The following is a 19,695-nucleotide window of genomic DNA, read 5'->3' on the forward strand; positions in this document are numbered from 1 at the left end:
TATTTCTCTAAAAGCTGAAGTATATTGATTGAACTCCCTCGATTAATCTAGACTAGTAGCATGATTAAGGAGCCTAAAAATTTCCAAAACCCAATTTTCAAAGCTGAAATAATAATTTTAAAAAATCACCTGGGAAGCTAAAATCCTTAAAAAACTAATTAAGTTGCAGGGGAGCCATTAGAATATAAATATGGTCAGATAAGTTAAAAAGAAATCTAATGCAGCAACAACAAAAAGCTAAGCGAAATATGTGGATTTTCATGTTATACTCAAACAGAAATATTAACTTTCAATATTTCTTACATAAATATATTGAGTTAATTTTTTAAATATATCTGCAAGAAAAAGTTAATTATGAATCGGTGATTTTGTCTGAAAACGGATTGAATTCTTAAAGTTTTCCAATTACTTTACATTCACTAATATTTACAAATCTGCAATATTACAATCACTAATATTTATAAATCTGCAAAAAGTATCTGCAATATTTATGCTATGCATGTTAAAATAAAAATTATAAATATATTCTGAAACTTAAATTTCAGAGTATATTTGTAAATATTAGTGCAAATTTAAAATGCTTCTGCAGAGAAGAAAAGTGTCTATCCATACTTCCATGTGATTTTGTGATTGATTCATACTTTTATTTTTATGCTTTTGAAATTTATAATATCGTTCAAAAGGTACTGAGGCTACTTGCACATTTTTTACACGACTTTGCTTTGCTGTAAAAAAAACTTCTGCTTGAGAAAACGTTTTTTAAAATGCAACTATATTTTTGAAAGTATAAATTATCGTTTGCAGCTTGACAAATTTGTTTTCATGCAAAATCTCACTTCAGAGAAGCAATGGATGGAAGACTATGCTTGTGTTCTTTCTGAGAAAATTCCTATCTAGTTATTAAAAAATGATCTGAAAGCCAATTTATTTCGATATCTAAAGCTACAATAGTTTTTTTAGGCTCTACCTAAAGTTGTAGTCTGCTATGTCACTCAATCTTGCTAACTTCCCTTTTTTTGTCTTTTTATCTTTATTATGAAGCATAAATTTCTTATGCTTTAATTTCTTATGCCCCCTTTTTTGTCTTTATTATGAAGCAATTTTCTTCGCACTTACGCCACATACAGTTCAACAACAAAATCACAGAAGGTTTTTTAATTTAGAGGGTTAAAATCTTTAAAAAAGCTCTATGTTCAGAAAGGCTCTATATTGTCAACAGTAAATGAAAAAAAAAAAAAAAAAAAAAAAACATCAAAATTTAGCTTCAAGCGGCAAAATTGTTCCAAATACATATCCAATGGGAAAACGGAATGTTCAGAATGGTGCAAAAGTAAGATATTTAATGTTAAAAAAAACAGCCAAGTCAAAGTACAGTTGCAAAATCATTCAAATGCTCAGTGGCAACTATAAATAAAATGATTAATGCTAATTTGAAGCTTGAAAAGGCGAAAAAAACATGATGTGCATCGTTTGTCCCCACGACATGTCACCGAACGTAGAATGCACTGTGGAATTCTTTATGAGAAACATTTATCTGGAAAAAAATGGGAAAATGTTGTCACAATAGATGAATATTGGGTTAAATGACTGTAATAAAAAGAGATCCATTTATTATCATCAAAGAGGAGAAAAAAAGTCTTAAAACATGTTTCAAGGAATCTAAAGAGAGGTTTTCTAAGAGATTTATGATTGCTGATGGGTTTTCATGTAACGGCAAATTAAAAATAAAGAGAGTGAAGAAAATGATAATATCAACTCCAAATATTATCAAAAACATATTTATATCCAATTTTCAAATATGAAATACACTCTCTTTACGCACAGTGTGATCAATCAGTAGAACTGCATCAAGACAAGGCAAATAGCAACACATCAAAAATCTACTCATAATTTCCTGGAAAAAAGGGAATAAGAAACGGGTATCAAGGCCATACTCTTCACTCAGATCCCTACAAAATTTCTGGATCTGTCACCAATGTATTTTTGAGCTTTTGGACTTTTACAAAGCGTCTTGTCCAAACGTCGACCTACAACCTCCTTAGACTTTGGAAAGCCATTCCTGAGCAATGGGATAAAATACCTCTTTTGATAGTACAAAAGGTTTTATTGTCTTCGAAATTACGGTGCATAAAGATAGTGAGGAATAAGAGTTACGAAATAGAACATTTAAAACATAAAAATTATAGGTAAAGTATTTCTGTAATAACAATGAAAATCGTCCAAGAGATGTACGGACAATCTGTGTAGGTATTAAGAATGAAAATAAATTTTTTGCTTTTAATGTAATAATAATAATAATAATAAAATCTGAAAGGTTTCAAATTTTAAATTACGTCCAAAGGGGCGTTTATTTAGCGTTTTGTGTGTTACCATTATTTATTAAATATCATGTTCTTTGCACTTAAACTATAAAATTTAGTTCAAGAGCAAAATCGAAAAACTATTTTAAAATGAGCATATCTTTAGAATTTTGGATGCACAGTCTCTCGCGCTGGAGATAAAAATGTATTCTCTGTACGATGTTGCCATGGCTAGCTTTGGAACCCTTGAGTTTGTTAATCAAAAATTCGTTAAAGTTTTACAAAATATGAAATCGATTATAAACCAAATTGCAAATTCGAAATTAGAGCTTCCAGATGCCCATATTCGGTGAAAGATTACGTTATTCAAAATTGGATAGCTCTATGTAACGTTGTTTTATCACAATACGAGAAATATACATACATTTATGCAAATTCTTCATTATTTAATTTCTTCAAATATAATACAAGGCGATATTATTTGGTGGCAACAGTTTGAAATGTGAAACGGACATTCAGAGTGATTCTACGCAAAATCGCAAAACGAAAACAATAGTCCCCCAGGGACAAAGCCCCTTTGGACTATTAATAATGCATTGTTTTTAAACAAATAAAATATTTTACTACGCAATGTATTTTATTCGGAGAATAGTTAACAAAGTGTTCTTCATGTTATTTAAAATAAAATTTTCATGTTTTCGTTGTTGAAACCGGCTTGTTTCCCTCAATATGGAGACAAATTTGCAAGTAAACGGTTAATGCAATGGAATGTAATCACTCTACAGCTTTTTATTTCTCTCTCTTTTAAAACCGGAATTATGAATAAGATTACTGCGTATTTATATTCCTTACAGTTCGCTTTGAAAGAAAAATATTTTAACGGCCACGAATTACACAAGTAATGTCTGCCGGTAAGGAACTCGAGAACGCGCAATGAGTGCGCGGTCCCCGAGCGCTTGCGCACGAGCATGTGGCTTGTCGCGTGGGGTCCCAGCAAGTGTTCGCAGACGGAAAGTTAGCACCTCTGGAGAAAGGTGCCTGGCGTGGAAATAGCCTGCCGCAAATTCTTATCGTTACCAAAGCGAAATCGACTTTGGAACGCCGCGAAAAATACAAGGTTGTTGTCATGTTTTCCACCTGAACGGTGCGTTTACCCATATCATTCGTGACTGAAAGGTAAGTTTTTTTTAATTAATTAATAATTAAAGAAGCAGTTTTGAGACTTTTTGTTTTGTTCGTTACAAGTAAAGAGAGAACTTTTCTGAATGCAAAAACTATGTATTATGTTCAGTGAAAATGAATTTTTCAAATAAATAATTATTATCAGATAGGAATGGTATAGTTTTATATTAATTTACCCCCTATATTTGCTGTCAAGAATTATTTAAATTTTTTTTAGCTTATGTTATCCATTCCTGTCATTATTAAATAGATGTTTTTACCAACGTACTGATCATTATATACTTTTTCTTATCTTTTATGCCGTAAAATCGAATTGTTCATCAACATAACAGAATAAATAAATTAAAAAGTCGTTTATCTGTACTTCTTAATAACATTTTGCAACAGGCATTATTTGATGCCTTATGTATTTATTGCCCATAAAGGTGTTTATGCCCAACAAGTCGGGTGTCAAATTTTTAATTTTACTTCTTTTATACGGTGCCACCTAAATCAAAGTAAAACGGAATAAATTTGGAAAACTTTTGTAGTAGCATACATATTATGAAATGTACTATACTTTTTAATGTTTTGATATTTTGGTTCTTATATGATTTTACGTTCAAAAAAGCAGAAAGAGAATTAAATTTTATTCAATAGTTATAATTAAGTTTTGTAAGTTGACAACAGTAGATACTTTTACATAGTAAGAGAAGCGAAAAATATTATATACATATATATAAAATTTTTCCGAGTTTGTTCTACAAAAATTCTTATTTTAATTTTGATTAGTTTAGATATTGTATTAAAGATATTTTTTTAGTTTCTAGACAATACAAATTTTTTTTTTATTGTACTAGCATTAAATTTTACATTTCTTACCCTTTCAGTTCCTAGGCGATAATACAAGTACTGTTCTATTAAAATATATAAAAATAAATATGCCCTCTTTCTGTTTAAACTTCTATGTTATTTAAATAATAAATGATAAAATGACTATATTGGACAATAATCTCCAGATTGCAGGTTATTAAATATTTTTTCATTTTCCCCATAAAATAACTACAAAATAACTACAAAATAAATAAATGAACGAATTAAAACAAATAAATAAAAATAAATTTTGAAAATTATGAGTGGTTATGTTAAAAATAAATATTCGTTATTTTCCTCGTATTATTTATATAAGTACGTACTTAACAGACAATCACTCAAAATTTCGGAAGTGAACCGCCGAGTTCACCATTACATACAAAAAAAGTCATACTTACTGTGTTTAAAGGATAAATGAATATTTTTATTGTTTAAGGAGCGAAAAATAAATGAAATGTACTTTCTATAGGTTTGCAACGATTGTTCCCTCCTTCCAGTTTCTTTCTTTTTTTCCGAATAAAATAGTGTAAACAGAGATTCATAAATACTATATTAAAAATTGCCATGTTGTTTGTAGGGGGAGAATATTGTTTGAATAAAATTAAAAAAAAATCTGAATGCTTTCAAATTTCATATTAAACCCAATGAGGCGTTTTTTTAACATTTTCTGTGTTACCTTTATTAAATATCATATTCTTCGCGCTTTAACCATAAAATTCAGTTCAACAGCAATACCACAAAATATTTAGAAGATCATATCATTAGAATTTAGAATTTCAGATATACAGTCTTACGCGCTGGAGATTAAAAAGGTGTTTCCCCCCCTTACAGTGTTGCCATTGCTTGCTTTGAATTCGTCGAGTTTCTTAATCAAAAATTCATAAATACTTTACAAAATACGAAATAGATTTTAAAATAAATTGCAAATTTCGGCTTTCAGATGCCCATATTTGGGCCAAGACGTACGTTATTCAAAATCTGATGGCTCTAGGTACGGTTGTTTTATCACAGTGCAAAAAACATACATACATTTATGCAGATTTTTCATTATTGAATTTTTTTAATATAATAGAGGGCTCTAATATTTGGTGGCAACAATTTAAAAAGTGATTCACCGTTTATAGTGAATCAATGGAAAATTTCAAAACGAAATTAATAGCCTTTCTGTGGAAATTGCCTCTTTTGGGCTAAAATCATTTCTATCTCCAGCGCGTGAGGCTGCCTATCGGCCTCATGTTCTGGAGTCTTTAGGCCTAAATCTAAAGATAAGCTGTTTTCGAATATTTTGTGGTTTTGCCTTTGAATTAAACTGTGCAGTAACTGCGAAGAACATAATATTTAAATAAAAATTTAACACAGTATACGTTAAAAATTGCTAATTAAAAAAATCTGAAAGTTTCAAATTTTAAATATCGCCCCAAAGGGTTTGTTTATGTTTTTTTATGCTCTTGCTGATTTCCCAGTCTACCACTCTGCTGTTACATTCACTCCTACGAACCCATTTTTTTTATCTTTCTTATTACGCATTATTATCTTCGCATTTACGCCATGTATAGTTCAACAGCAAAATTCGCTAGTTGTGTGTATGTATTCGAATTCTTTCGATTGCGTTCTGTGCACGAGTGCTTCCGCGGTTTTTCCACATATAAGTGAACATAATCCAGCTTTCGTTAGAAAGTTCTCCATCAAAGCATCCCTTCTCCAAGGCAGATGCCATTGTGAGTTTTACCGTAATCAATTAAACTAACGTTTTTTAGGGTCAGTTCATAAGTTCGTGCGCATTAAGAGTATGCGTGGAATTCACTATGAGGCATTTACTAAAACAATACAATTTTGAACCTGTTGAAAAACTCATCGTTTGAATAACATATTATTGAGTTCATCACCAACTTTCGTAAATATCGAACGCATTTTAGTACCCATAGAAGATGATATAGGTAATCAGTACAAACGTGCCATGCTACATCTTTTATTTTCGTGCGGTGAATCTGTCAGGTTTGCAGGGATAAAAATTAATAGTGTACATGGTGGACACACTATTAGTGTAAGGAGTGCCCAGAAATGGTTTAAAAAATTTAAAGTTGGAAAAAGCAGCATTGATGATGAACCCCGTTTCAGGACGTTTTGAACTGTTAAAACCAAATTAAACGATTTATTCAGAAGTTTATCGTGAACAACTTTGCCGTCTAAACTCGGAATTGATCAAAAAACGCCCACGATTGGTGAGTCAAGAAAGTGTTGTTTCATCATGATAACGCTAGACCGCATACGGCTCGAACAACGCTGCAAAAAATTACTGAATTTAATTGGGAGCTTTTGCCACATCCTGCTTACTCCCCAGATATTGCCCCAAGTGATTTTCACTTATTTCGTGCCTTACAAAATTTATTACTGGGAAAAAAAATTCTAAACTGGATGTACACAAAGAACTTTCAAGTTTTTTTTGCGTCAAAAACCAGAGTCTTTATATAGCAATGACATATAAAAGCTGCCTGTAAGATGACGAGACATTATAGATAATGGAGGAAAATATATAATTCATTAAAATGTTAAATTATGTTTCTTAATATTATTTAAAAACTTACCGAAAAATGCGCACGAATGTATGACCCAATAGAACGAGTTTTCTAACTTGTAATTAGGTGTAAATAGTGTTCTAAACACACTAATAAACAGATTAACACCTATAGATTAAGGTTACTAAGAGCTATCTCATTCTTTCAGGCGTGCTTTCCTGGCATAACATTCGTCTAGTCACGGATTTGTGACTAGACGAATCTACAATCACGGATCTGTCAGTCGTTAGACAGATCTGTGACTCGAATCACAGGGTGCCATAATTCATTTTTCATACTTCCTGTTCCGACAACTGGCACCCGTATTAAAATATGGCGTACTATAGTGCGCCACTACCTAGTTTTTGACAGTTTCTCGTACTTTTCCCCATTCGCTCTTTAAATGGAAGAAAATACAAGGAATTATTGCGTTCCTTAATGCGTGTTCTTGTGGTGTACGTACGTACAAGCATGTTCAGCTGACAACTGAACGTAAGATCCGTGTTACGAATTTCAATGAGGACATAGCTATTTTGCATCAGTTTATAATCCCAAATGAGGTTTTACGTTTAGGCTAAACGGAAATAGTACTCAAGTTTGCCAATTGAAAAGAGCTTATTATTATCAGATAAGATAAAAGCTCAGAACTAATTCGATTTTAAATGCGAATATATGTATATTTCATATCTTGAATATATGTATATTTCAAGATTCAACGTAAATCATCGCTAAATATGGAATGCTAAATTTTCTGCAATGATTGAGAAAAATCAAAATTTCATTTGTCTTGGATTTTCTTAATTACATTTTTAATTAATAAATTCTTAACTCTAAAATAAATGGGACAGAATAAAGGACCCTTTTTTCCCAAAATGAATTATAAAATGGATTTAAAAGAGACCTTTTTCGTGAGGTCTGTAAGTCCGTACATATGTATGTATCTCGTATAATTCAGAAACGAGTAGCCTCAGAATGTTGAAAGTTTGGTATATGGGACTGCTGAACGCTGCTCAAGTGGACTGCCGCCCTTAACTATAGTAAGCCTTACGGTATTTGTTTCCACTTGGCAGATGCTGTCTAATCATGACTCGCTGATCCGACAACATTTATTATTTCAAAATCTTAGGTTTCATAATCACTCATTATTTTACATAGGTTTTTAATATCTATAACTGCCTGGTTGTTAACTCAAGTTCTATTTTAACTACTACGCTGCTAACTATACTACACTACTTTAACATGGGCAATGTTGCTATAATTCCTTTACACTACAATACTACTTCAATGTTTTACACTAGACCACACTACATTTTACACTGAGTACTATACATTGTAACAATATCATATATAAATGCAAGACATAGAAGAATATATTAATGCAAGACATAGAATATCCTATATAAATGCAAGACATAGTAAACCTGGTTATAAATATAATACGATAATATTAGATCATTTTTCTATCGCACAATTTCGAGTACAATACAATGCCTACGAAACTTTACACTCTAGTACTATAAGCTACAAAAGTACAAACTCGGCTATAATTGCATTTTACATTGGGTACGATACATTGTGATTCTATTATATATATGTACAAAATTTACAAAATATATAAGCATTAAAGTCGCATAACCTCATACTACTACTTAAACAGATATACTGAACAATTACTGTAAATACAGTAGCTCTATATCTTGATTACAATTCACACTGTACTAGTTAGCCATATAATTACAAAATTAAGAAATAATATACAATGTTAATCAAACCATACACTGTTATTCATTATTGATGCAGGTACCCAAAGATAATACTATAAATGAAAAATGCTAAGGTTAGGTTACAATACACTTTTCAAAACCATTCCTAGTTAGCAAATACAGTGGAACTACCAACAACATGATTTAAACACTGATATTTCAAGCATAAAGCACAATCCAATTTATATTCTGTACTCTAACTTAAAAAAAAAAAAATTCCCCTTTCTTCTTTTTTGGGGGGGTAACAATAGGTTATGCCTCCATCTATGCTGAGTAAATAAATAAATATAATTCTGCCAATGATGGAATAGAAACAATTCAACAATGATACAGTTATATAACTAGTAATTTTTACAATACGTTTTAATGATTCTTTCAGTTATGAGACTTATTAATTGTAGGGTAATCTAAAAGTCACAAAGATGTGTACAATGAAAAATTAAGAATCTATGCACCAATGTGGTTAAATCACACAAACATTGAACAGTTCAAGGTTCTGCAATGGTAATAAAGCTAATGTTATGTCATTCACAAGGAAGTCTTTACCCTAAGATGATCCTTTAATTGTGAGCGTACAAGGTACAGATGTGTGCAGTAATTGTCAATTATTCTGAAGTGTTCGCTCTGTTTATGCCTGCATGACTCTGTGCACAGTACTTTAATACCTCATTCAATTTGCGTTTAGCAATACTATTCTTGCAGATTGTTTCTGCCCATTGTGGCCAAAATAAATCACTTGGTCTCCTCAGGTGATAAGGTTTGGTGGATGCACAATGGAATAGATAGTGATCTGGATCACCTACCTCTCCACATTCACAGAATTCTGTTCCGCTTAAGTGGAACCTCTTAAAATAGGTAGGGAATGGTCCATGTCCAGAAAAAAAGTGGGTCTGTGCACCGTTCGTGACTTTTGCTACAGTTCCCACTTTTGGAAAAAAAGAGTAGGTCCTTCTACCCGTGGGTGCTGAGTCCCACCTTTCCTGCCACTGGCATAATAAATTTTCAAGAGTACTTCTCTTGAGATAAGAGGTTGGGAGTTTCACAGGATATTCTCTCAGGCTTTTATCATTTGCTGCCGATTTGGCAAGCTCATCTGCCTTTTCATTGCCTGTGATGCCCACATGAGCTGGGACCCAGACCAAGTGTGGACGTAAGGAGGGAGGGCAATAGGGCAATACAAAAGAAATTTTTTGAGCTCTTGTACATAAGAGCTCCTGCCTCGGACTGCTATAACATGTAGTTGTGCTCCGCTCTTTTTGGTTGCAATTGACAAAAATGTATATATATATATATATATATATATATATATATATATATACTCAGTTTTTTAATTGTTATGTGTTGGTAAATTGAGAATTTTTTGCTTTAAAGGTGATTGAATTATGTTTTCTTATGCTCGGATTAATGTTTTTACGCCTTTGATTAATCTGCATTTAGTAATTGTAGAATTATTAACAACTTAAGAAAGTCTACTAAGCCTAACGGCGCCGCCATTTGTTTGCATTTGAAATTCTTAGTAGAATAGTGAATTAAGTCACATGTTGCACCAACTTTTGTGCCTTTTTATGGAGTGGAACCAAAAGTGAACTTTCAGTTTTGTGCACCAAAAAATCTTCTTTCCGCCCGCTGGGCGAATTGCTTTTTTTACGTAGATACTCTAATTTTAATTGTATAAAATTTTTAAACTGTGTTTTACTGTATTTGGTGTTTTATGTTTTACTGTATTTTACAATTTTTAATGAGGATATTTTGGGTTTCTATGTATTTCTGCTTGCTGCGAAGTGAGAACTGAACTGATTGAATGAGAAATATATCTGTAATCAAATTCGAGGAAATAATTTTAAATGAAATTCAGCGAAAAATATGTATAATTTAATAGGTCGTACAAAGAAGTTGGTGTCCATATCGGATGCTAGCATATTTGGATGCTTTTTAAAATTTTGATAAACTGATCTATCTAAACTATGTGATGCCAATAAAGTTAATTTTACCGAAGTTTTGTCTTAAGAAGATTTGAAGTCTTGACTTGAATCTTTGACATGTTCCTTGTGCTTTTCTTCCGTCTTTGCCTCTCTTCTGCAGCTTTCCTTTTTGATGAATCATCTAGCCTGTGTCGTTTCTCTTTTTCCCAGTTCCAGAATTCTTTCTTTTACACTGAGAACGGTTCTGTAATGTAAACGCCGATACTGAGTCGAACAAAATTTCCGACAGGTCTGCACTTCTCATGTTAGGGGGATCCCGTCTAATACAGTGCTTATATGAACGGATGACCGTGCGCTCAGAACTTTTTGACCCGACCTACGTTCGTTTTCATATATAGATAATTCTTTCCTTTTAAATTCAACACTGTTTCAATGATTCTTTCAGTAAAATAGGCCTCTGACTGTACAATAGAATTTTCCTAGTTTTCCTTCTAATACAGAGGAAAGTGAATGCTTAATTTTTAAATCCTTTTCTTCCACTTTACAATCGACATGGCGCTTTCTCTTATCATAATGAAATTTTTGCTTTTCACGAGATATGTCTGGAATACACGTTGTCTCATACACCAATTCCTGAATGTTTGCTGTTTTAAATTCTTCCGAACTTTTATCAACAAAAATGTGTTAAGGGCGTAATCAACTTCCACCCAAGAAAGAGTTCATTCGGTGTTCAGTAGAACTTAGTGCATAGAAGAGTGCATTAACAGCTTATCTCAACGTTGCTGGTAATTACTTAGATAACTGCGGATGATTTTAATTATGTTTGTATTTACCCAGTGAGCGTTATTTGATTGTGACGATAAAGGACCACTTTAAATGCCTTATGTCAAGACTTACTCAAACACCTGACTTACGAACATCGAAACATTATTTGAAGTGACTGCTATTGGAGCTCTATATTTTAATACTTTATTTAAACTGAATTTATATTTTATTTAAAAACGAATCTGCAGTAATTTTCACGCATGTTCTTCTGAAATTATTATATCTACCGATTTTGAAAAATAATTAACAACCACTAATATATGTTTTGATTATTTTTCACTACGTGGGTAAGAAACTAACTGATCATTCCCTATCATTTCAATAAGAAGTGTAGTTTTAGGCTATTTAGGTACCAGGCTGAGCTATAATTCATAGCGTTAATTAATTTGTAAGGGCTGCAGAATGTTATGTCGCAAATTTTAATTATTAATATGTGTTTTAAGTTATCATTATTCTAGTTTTTTTGTCTGTACTCATGTATATTTTAATCTAGTAAAAAGAGTTTTCTTAAGTTGTTAGGGCTTTATTTGACTCGTTATTCTTGAGACTGTAGTGTAAACAAAGACAAGAAACGGTTGCAAGAGCCACCTGGTTTATGGACTTTTTACTACCAGTTGGTTGTCGCTTTCTTCGCTGGAAGCATTTTTACTAATGGCGTTGAAACGAAAATCGTCTTGCTTTCGCTTTGTTACATTTTCAATGTTTCTTTCAGTAAGCTTAGGTAATTGGATTCTCGTAAGGCTTAGTTTCCGCTTGTTAGTTGGGGGGTCCTCTTTACTTTCCCATGTTTCTGAGTACAGATGTTTGGTTCATTGTCAAATTTTCTGGTTTTTGATTCGTCGTGGGGGTGGAATTTTCACAGTTAAAGATAAAGTAAAATTCTGGGATTGGTAAGATTTAATTTGTTGATTTTTTGTAGGCCAATGAACTTACAGAGGCGGAGAAACCGAGATTTTCTGGGAGGCTTGCACCTTGTTAGATTTCATTCGGATTCTGATTTTGAGCAAGAAAGAAAAAGGAGGAAAAGAGTGTGGGGGGATTGGGCTTGACTCTATGCAGGTCTTGCTCTCGAGTGCGCCGTGTACCAGCGGGCTGCGGACTTGAATTTCTCTCTACTTTCAGCTGATGAGAATTTTGCTCGAGTTGAGACAAAGTGCTCTACACAAAATATACCTTCGCTGCTTCTTCGTTATATTTTCCGAGAACTTTACTTAGACATTCTCGAGGTGATCTTAATATAGGTGTTCGTCACGGATCTCCCTGCTTTTTTCCTGTTACCAGTATTTTTCCTGGGATCTTGATTTTATTGAAGCGTTCTTGATAAAGACTGTTCCTGATTTAAAAGAAGCATCCCGATACTTCTGTTTTCCTTCGATCTAGATTTTGTTGAAGCGTTAGCGTTCCTGATTAAGAATGTTCCTGATTTAAAAAAAGCTGGACTATCTGTTGAACTATCAGAAACTCCGTATTAATCAGTCGATGTTGGCATTCCCGATTTCTTCGAAGGGTCAACGAAATGAGCTGGATGATCTGTTGAAATATTAAAACTGTATCTATCCGTCGCTGATGACACACGCGAGAAAATAGGAGTTTGATATATGAACGTCACCCTGTGAGTGATGATTTTTTTTTAAATCTTGTCTTTCCTATTTACAAATATTCCCGAATTAAGTAATGTTAAATTATGTAAATGTACCGGAAATTCAGTAGTAATTAGTTGTAATATATTGTAAACTAAGATTAAAATATTTTGAATAAGGACCAGTTAAAGTTCTGTAAATGAAGGTTTAATGATTTGTTTCCCAGCTTAATTAGTGAGCTATTGATTGTCAAAATGGTAAACTTACAAATTAATATGAGTATGTTAGTTTTGGAATGAGATATGTGTTATTTTTCATCTCAGGGTTTATTAATTATTGTAAGCTGTAATTTGGTGTGATATTCTTTGTTATTTTTGCTTAGTATTATTATGGTAGGGAACTGATCAGTTTACCCAGTTAACTTATGTTAGAATTATTCAAGAAAATTAATAAATGTGTTTGTCTTATAATTTTATTGCATTTATTTATCTTGTGTATTTATTTATTTTTTTGTGGTCTGTCAAGTCCTTCCATTTGTTTGGGCCGAGAGGCTTTTTTAAGAAAGATGGAGTTTTATTGAATTTGGATAATTGTTTTTCCCTAGTGGGCTTCACAACGCGCCCTATTGTACTAACCCATTGCCACTATACCATTGCTCTTATGATATACGGTATGATTTATGATGTTTCGATTTTTTTTTTTTTTTAGTTTTTGTCGGGCACCATGGGTTAAGTTGAGTCGAAGTTTAGAGTTTTAAAACCCCTAATTGTTAGATATTTAACAAGAACATGTCATATTCCGTTACAAATCTTTGCATCTGTAGAAAATACTCCTTTAACTAATTTTCATTCCGAAATGCCCTGGCAATGGTGCATGATACAGTTCATATAAAATACTGAATCCTTAGATTCGCTGATATAACAAGTTATAATCCTTGTTTTTATGTGTTCCCTTTAAATAAACCAGAATGTTGTCAATGATTTCATAGTTGTATCAGGTCTATTCGTCTATTTGTCGTTTGTCTATTCGTCATTCTCGTAATGTCATGATATTTAAAACAATCTGGGTCCTTCAAATAAGCATTGATATTTTTAAATTCTGGGTCTATTTATAGTTTTGAAATAATTATTTCTTGTAAATCTAAAATATTTAAGTTAACATAGAACATTTTATTTCTTTCCTGTCGTCATCTACCTTAATTTTTGATAAGGCAGCATACACAGCATTTCTCCTCCCAGCGGTATGTTTAAATTTTAATTCATATTCTTGTCATTTCTAGAGCTCATATTATGAATCTGGGTGGCAGATTTCTCCCAGAATACAGATGTACTATGGCTGCGTACTCTGTGTTTACAGTATTCCAAAGTACAGTCAACAGGACTACTGAGTCTTTAATTTATTTCCATATAGAAAAATGTAATAAAAGGTATCTCAGCAAAGTTTTTTTGTAATTTATAAACCAAATTAAGGATTTTAATGTCACGTCAAATGACAACACCTTGAAAGCAGTAAAACTATATTTCGCCGACTACAAAGTGTAAATTTATAACAATCCATTTAGGAGTCCACATGAAAAATAAATTAAAAATCTAATATCTGCTATGTAAACATTTGCAGGTCAAACGGGTATTGTAGCTCGTAATATAAAGAACGAATAATTCTGCATAAAGAACATTTCTAATGTCGAAACACAATATACTTTAAGGTTTTTTAATAAATGCGCTGTCTTGGACGTAACGAAGCTTCTGCAGTGTTCAGGAATCACCGAGTCCGATAAGTAATTGAAACGAACCCAAGAGAGTTAGCTTTCGTATGCTTCCTCTTTGGGATTCAGACGGTAGATATCTCCTGACCGAGATTTGCATATCTCTATTTTTATCGACAAAAAAAAAAAAAAAAAAAAATGGCAGCTGTCGATAGTTCACGAACGATGTCATGCTCTGTACTGTTTGACGTTATGCACATTTTTGATTACGTGGGTTTCAAACAACTGCGTTGTTTTACTGTTTATGCATTTTTTTTTTTTTCATTTTTAAGTTCAGAAGGAATATTTTCATTTGACAGAAATGAAAAATTCTTTTTGAACAAAAGCAGGAAAACAGAAAACGTGGATCTTGATTTTTTGCATTCAAGTTCAGCATCTCAAAAGTATAATAAATGCCTACTAAATAAAAATAAAACATGGCTTCTTTGTACTCTTACGTATATCATGCGTTTAAAAATTTCTCTTCAGAATCAAGGATGTTGGTCAACACTGTATAACTGAAGTAAACAAGTTGCCTATATTTCTTAGAAACAATTTGAAGCAATCAGCAATTCTCATTAAAAAATAAACGTCATGAATAGCACAAGAGTTTAGCATCCTCTATCAAGCTGACTGCAAAATATTTAGCTATCTTTGCTGTGCACTTTATTGCCAGCTTCCAGAATAAAATCGAATAGCTTTGATGAATTTTTTCTATTAACATATAACAAACTGGGTAGATTTCTTTGCTCATGATGAAGCCCTGTTTGCTCTCGAAATCAATAGAGTCTTGACCAAAACTTGCTCCAAACATAAGATTGCTAATTTTATACTGTAGGCTATTTTAAGGTTAAATCCCGTGTTACTAAATCCGAACTCTTAACTTCAATTTCTTGACTGACAGATGAAATACGAATAATTCGTATCGTCAGCTCTTTGCCTTAGATTACCAAAGCACTAACTAAATACGATATTGTGAATGAGTTAAAGATCATAAAATTGTTACAGCTAAAGAATATCTCCAAACAAACGTTAGTCGATTGAAATTGAAAGATCGACAACATAATGATAAAATTCTTATTTGAAAACGGCCTCAAACTGAAAATTAATCTATAGGATCGTACTGTTTTTGGTCGCATAAACTCTGTGAGATCCTGTTAAGGAACCTGGCGACTTCTCGCTCAGGCTTAAGGGGAACAACCTCAAAGAAGAGTTAAAAATAACTCTTTATTATTATCAAGTATGAGCAGAAAGGCACGTACTTCGTTTTTACAATAAAACCGAAAACTTGCAGTAGAACTTAAGAATCGTTACAAAATAATTTCAAAGCTAAAGAGCAGTGCTGGAATAGCAGTGTAAGTTAAGGCTAACTAGCTTGACTCTACAACCTACCCTCCGCATCTCTCACAGGCACTGTCGTACAAGTACGCCGCGTTAACCAGTTGCGCCACTGGGGACTCACAACCTACCCTGCGTGATAACTATTTACATAGCCTAAATGGCGTATCAGAAACTCTGCGAAATAGCAAGGACAGATTCGTAATGTGCGCTGGCTAGCAAAAAAACACGCTCTGAATAACTCCAAGATTCACCCGTTTAAATACTCACTTCACTTAACTTAATTAGCATCCTGGCGAGGGAAGTTGAGGAGTTCAGAAAAGCTAACAAAAATTTGAATAATTGGTTACTTGAACTAAGAGAAACCCTACAGATCAAATAAACTATAAGAAAGCATGAAATCATGACACAAACTACAGTGTACTCTTCTGTCATCAGGGCCGGATTCAGAAATGTACGAAAGTATGCATCTGTATATGTGTGTATGTGCATGTATATGTGTACACATATATAAGTATGCAAACATGAACATATACATACATGTATATAGACATACAGTTCTGAATGTGGTCCTGATAACAAAGGATTACCAAATACAGTAAAATAATCTATATATATAAAGAAGAAAGTCTTTGTGTTTGTACTCTAGTAACAGTTACTACTACAGCTATCGTCACCAAACTTTCTACAATTCTTTTCTGCGTCCGCTTTTTTTCTACGTCCGCTTTTTTTCAACAACAACAACAACAAACAAAAAAAAAAAAACAAAAAACAAAAAAAAGCAAAAATTCGAGATATTAATTAAAAACTCGGAAAAATGATATTTTTCGCCCTCATTTTTACGAGTGGCAACTGTCTCATAAGCTGGAGATGCAATTCTGCTTTATTTTGAAAGTTGTTGCCATTGCTGGCTTTCAAATCTTAGAATTTAGTTTGTTACTAAAAAATGTCGAAGTTTTACGATGAAATAAAAATATCATTGCCAAACTTTAAATACATTATTCCCGATTCCAAAAATTCGTGAGAAGCCATTTCGACTATTCCCATCTTTGTACGTCCTTAATCAGCCGAGATATTAACTAAAAACACTGAAAAACACTAATTTTCGCACTCATTTTTCTGAGTGGCAACAATCTGCCGCGTTGGAGATAAAAATGCTTTATTTCAAAACGTGTTGCTACCGCTTGCTTTCAAATCCTAGAGTTTGTTAATAAAAATTTTGTAAGTTTTACAAAATCTCTCACCATATATAAGGAAGTATATCTGTTTGTGTATTAGTGTGTTTGTTCGCGTTATTGATTTCTGATTAATTATGATAAATGTTTTCCCACATTTAATCGACTAAAATTGAATATAGGTGAAATAGTGGATGGAACTTGAGCTTTCACGACCATTCGATTAGAAAGACGAAAATCATTAAAAACTCCGTACCGTTGTTGCTGATATAGTGAGAGAGAATTAGTTTTTATATGTGGGTTCCATATCGCATCAGACTGAAAAATGTATGACTTTGAATCGTATTTTTTGCATCGTTATTAGAGAAGGATTACAGCGGTATCGTTCTAAATGTTGTTAAATACATTACTTTCAATCTAACTTAATCGGCATCGGGTACTTCCGCTAGATATAAAATAATTATTAATATACAGTAAATAATATTTCGAAACATTTACTTCAATACGGATGAGCGTATATTATTCGAATATTATGTTTTTACTGTAATATTACGGTATCACAAAGTCTTTTTAAACCAAAAATATCCCCGTGATGCTGCTGAAAAATTAATCCTTAATTTATTATTGTAATATGCATTATTCGAATGTAGCATATTATTATAATAATGTATTACGTGTGTATTATTCTCATTCGTCCAGCTGTCACGAAAGATATTCGAAAAGTTAAGCTCCTGGCCATACTTTCTTCTATCCTTCGGCGAAACGTGCCCACCAGGAGCCTAGCGGTAAAGTATTGGTAGTTCGGTCCGAGGTTCGAATCCCGCGAACGGGCTGGCTGCATGGGCGTTTTCCCCATGTGTAACGTGTATACGAGCCAGTTTCCCTTAGAAAGTCCTCCACGAAGGCATCCCTCCCCTTAGGCAGATAGCCCTCGAGGCTTTGCCATAATTACACACACACACTAGATTATAGCCAGTATTCTAGATTCATACCAAGATTACTTCTTCCATTGTTAGACACATAATGATTATTAATTTGAAGCCACGTGCAGAAACACTTCCATAAGGGAATCAAACTGTTACAATTTAGTGAAATAAAATACTCCTTGGTAACTTTTATATATTTAGAACTAAGGGTCATATCATATTATGATGAAGTTAGTCCTATTAAAATGATGATTTTCATGATAATCATAAAATCTTGAAATTAAATTCAAAATGCCATTATTCATGGAAATAATTTTGAAATCTTTGCCCATTGTTCAGCTGCTGAAGAACCACGAGGCATTAGTAAAAAGCCAGAGACTTGATTCTGAAGAAACTGCAGCTGACTTTTGTGACTTTTGGCGCAGTTTGACTGCACAGAAAATTTGTCTTTTAGTATCGATATTCAAACACGACCTGCGAGGTTTTGATGAATGAACATTTATAAAATGTTTTATGACCGTTTTCTATAGTATAATGATATGCTCTTCAAATATGAACTTTCAATCTCTCATAAATGTTTAACATGAGAACAAGGAGACGTAATGTTACATTAATGAAAATATCATCCACTGGATCATTTTTGTGCCTATAGAAAATTTTCTTTACGAGGACGTGGGATCACATTAATGAAAATATTGTCCATCGAATCCCTTTTGCGCATATAGAAAACTTTCTTTTTAAATTTCTAATGGTGGGTATTAGCCGTTATAGGCGTTGGCCACTACAAAGGCCGAAGCGGGAGCCATTTTACTATGGAAGCACCTAATAGTTGTACCACCGTCGCCTCCTATGAAGGGATAGACAATTTACAACCATGCCTTCTCCGGAATTCGAACTCGGGCCCTTCGGTACGGCAGTGAGAGACACTAACCACTTTCCCGTCCATCAGAATATATTTGCCGCAATTAACTGACATCTTATCGTCCCACTAGTCTGTAACAAACGGAATAGTTGTACCTTTTTGCTAGTCTTGTATGATAAATTCCGAAGCAAGGAAGTAACGTTAGCTAAGATTGAGTAAATCTAAATGCAGACTAGGATTTAAATTCCCTCCCCCCCCGAAAAAAAAAACTTCTAACGACGGAAAGGGAAAAAAACTTATCGCCAAAATAAAAGTTCACGAGAGAAGTACTTTGAAAAATAATTGATTTATTTCTCCAGGCAAAAGGATTTGCAAATTCTAGCGAGGGATATTTTCTGAAATAGGTCGTCTTTTATTCTTAGATGCGAAACGGGATTTAATGCAAAAAAATTATGCTGACTGTAGCAATTATTAACTTTCGAATGATTTTGCAACATCTGCTAATACGTCGCGATAAATATCAGCATACAAGTATGATGATGTGTATATATACATATATATACACGTATGTAAAAGTTAATAGTTAAATGGGCTTTCAAATTCGAATCCAGCGCTAACGCTGCTTTAATTGTAAATATAAATTTTAATATTTTTGATTATCCTCTAGAAAA

At 32.9% G+C, this 19,695-nt stretch overlaps 1 protein-coding gene across 2 annotated transcripts in view; it reads left to right on the plus strand.

The window, feature by feature from the left end:
- Positions 1-3,315: 3,315 nt before the first annotated feature.
- Positions 3,316-19,695, plus strand: part of LOC118185080 (RYamide receptor-like) — a 467,244-nt gene continuing 450,864 nt past the window's right edge. For both annotated transcript variants that reach the window (XM_085811029.1, XM_085811030.1), the window contains exon 1: positions 3,316-3,476. The gene's annotated coding sequence lies outside the window, so the exon portion shown is untranslated. The remainder of the gene's footprint in view (positions 3,477-19,695) is intronic.

The sequence above is a fragment of the Stegodyphus dumicola genome, chromosome 2, assembly GCF_044657685.1.
Source record: "Stegodyphus dumicola isolate Sdum_Otavi_A_Nest chromosome 2, ASM4465768v1".
Classification (NCBI taxonomy): Eukaryota; Metazoa; Arthropoda; class Arachnida; order Araneae; family Eresidae; genus Stegodyphus; species Stegodyphus dumicola.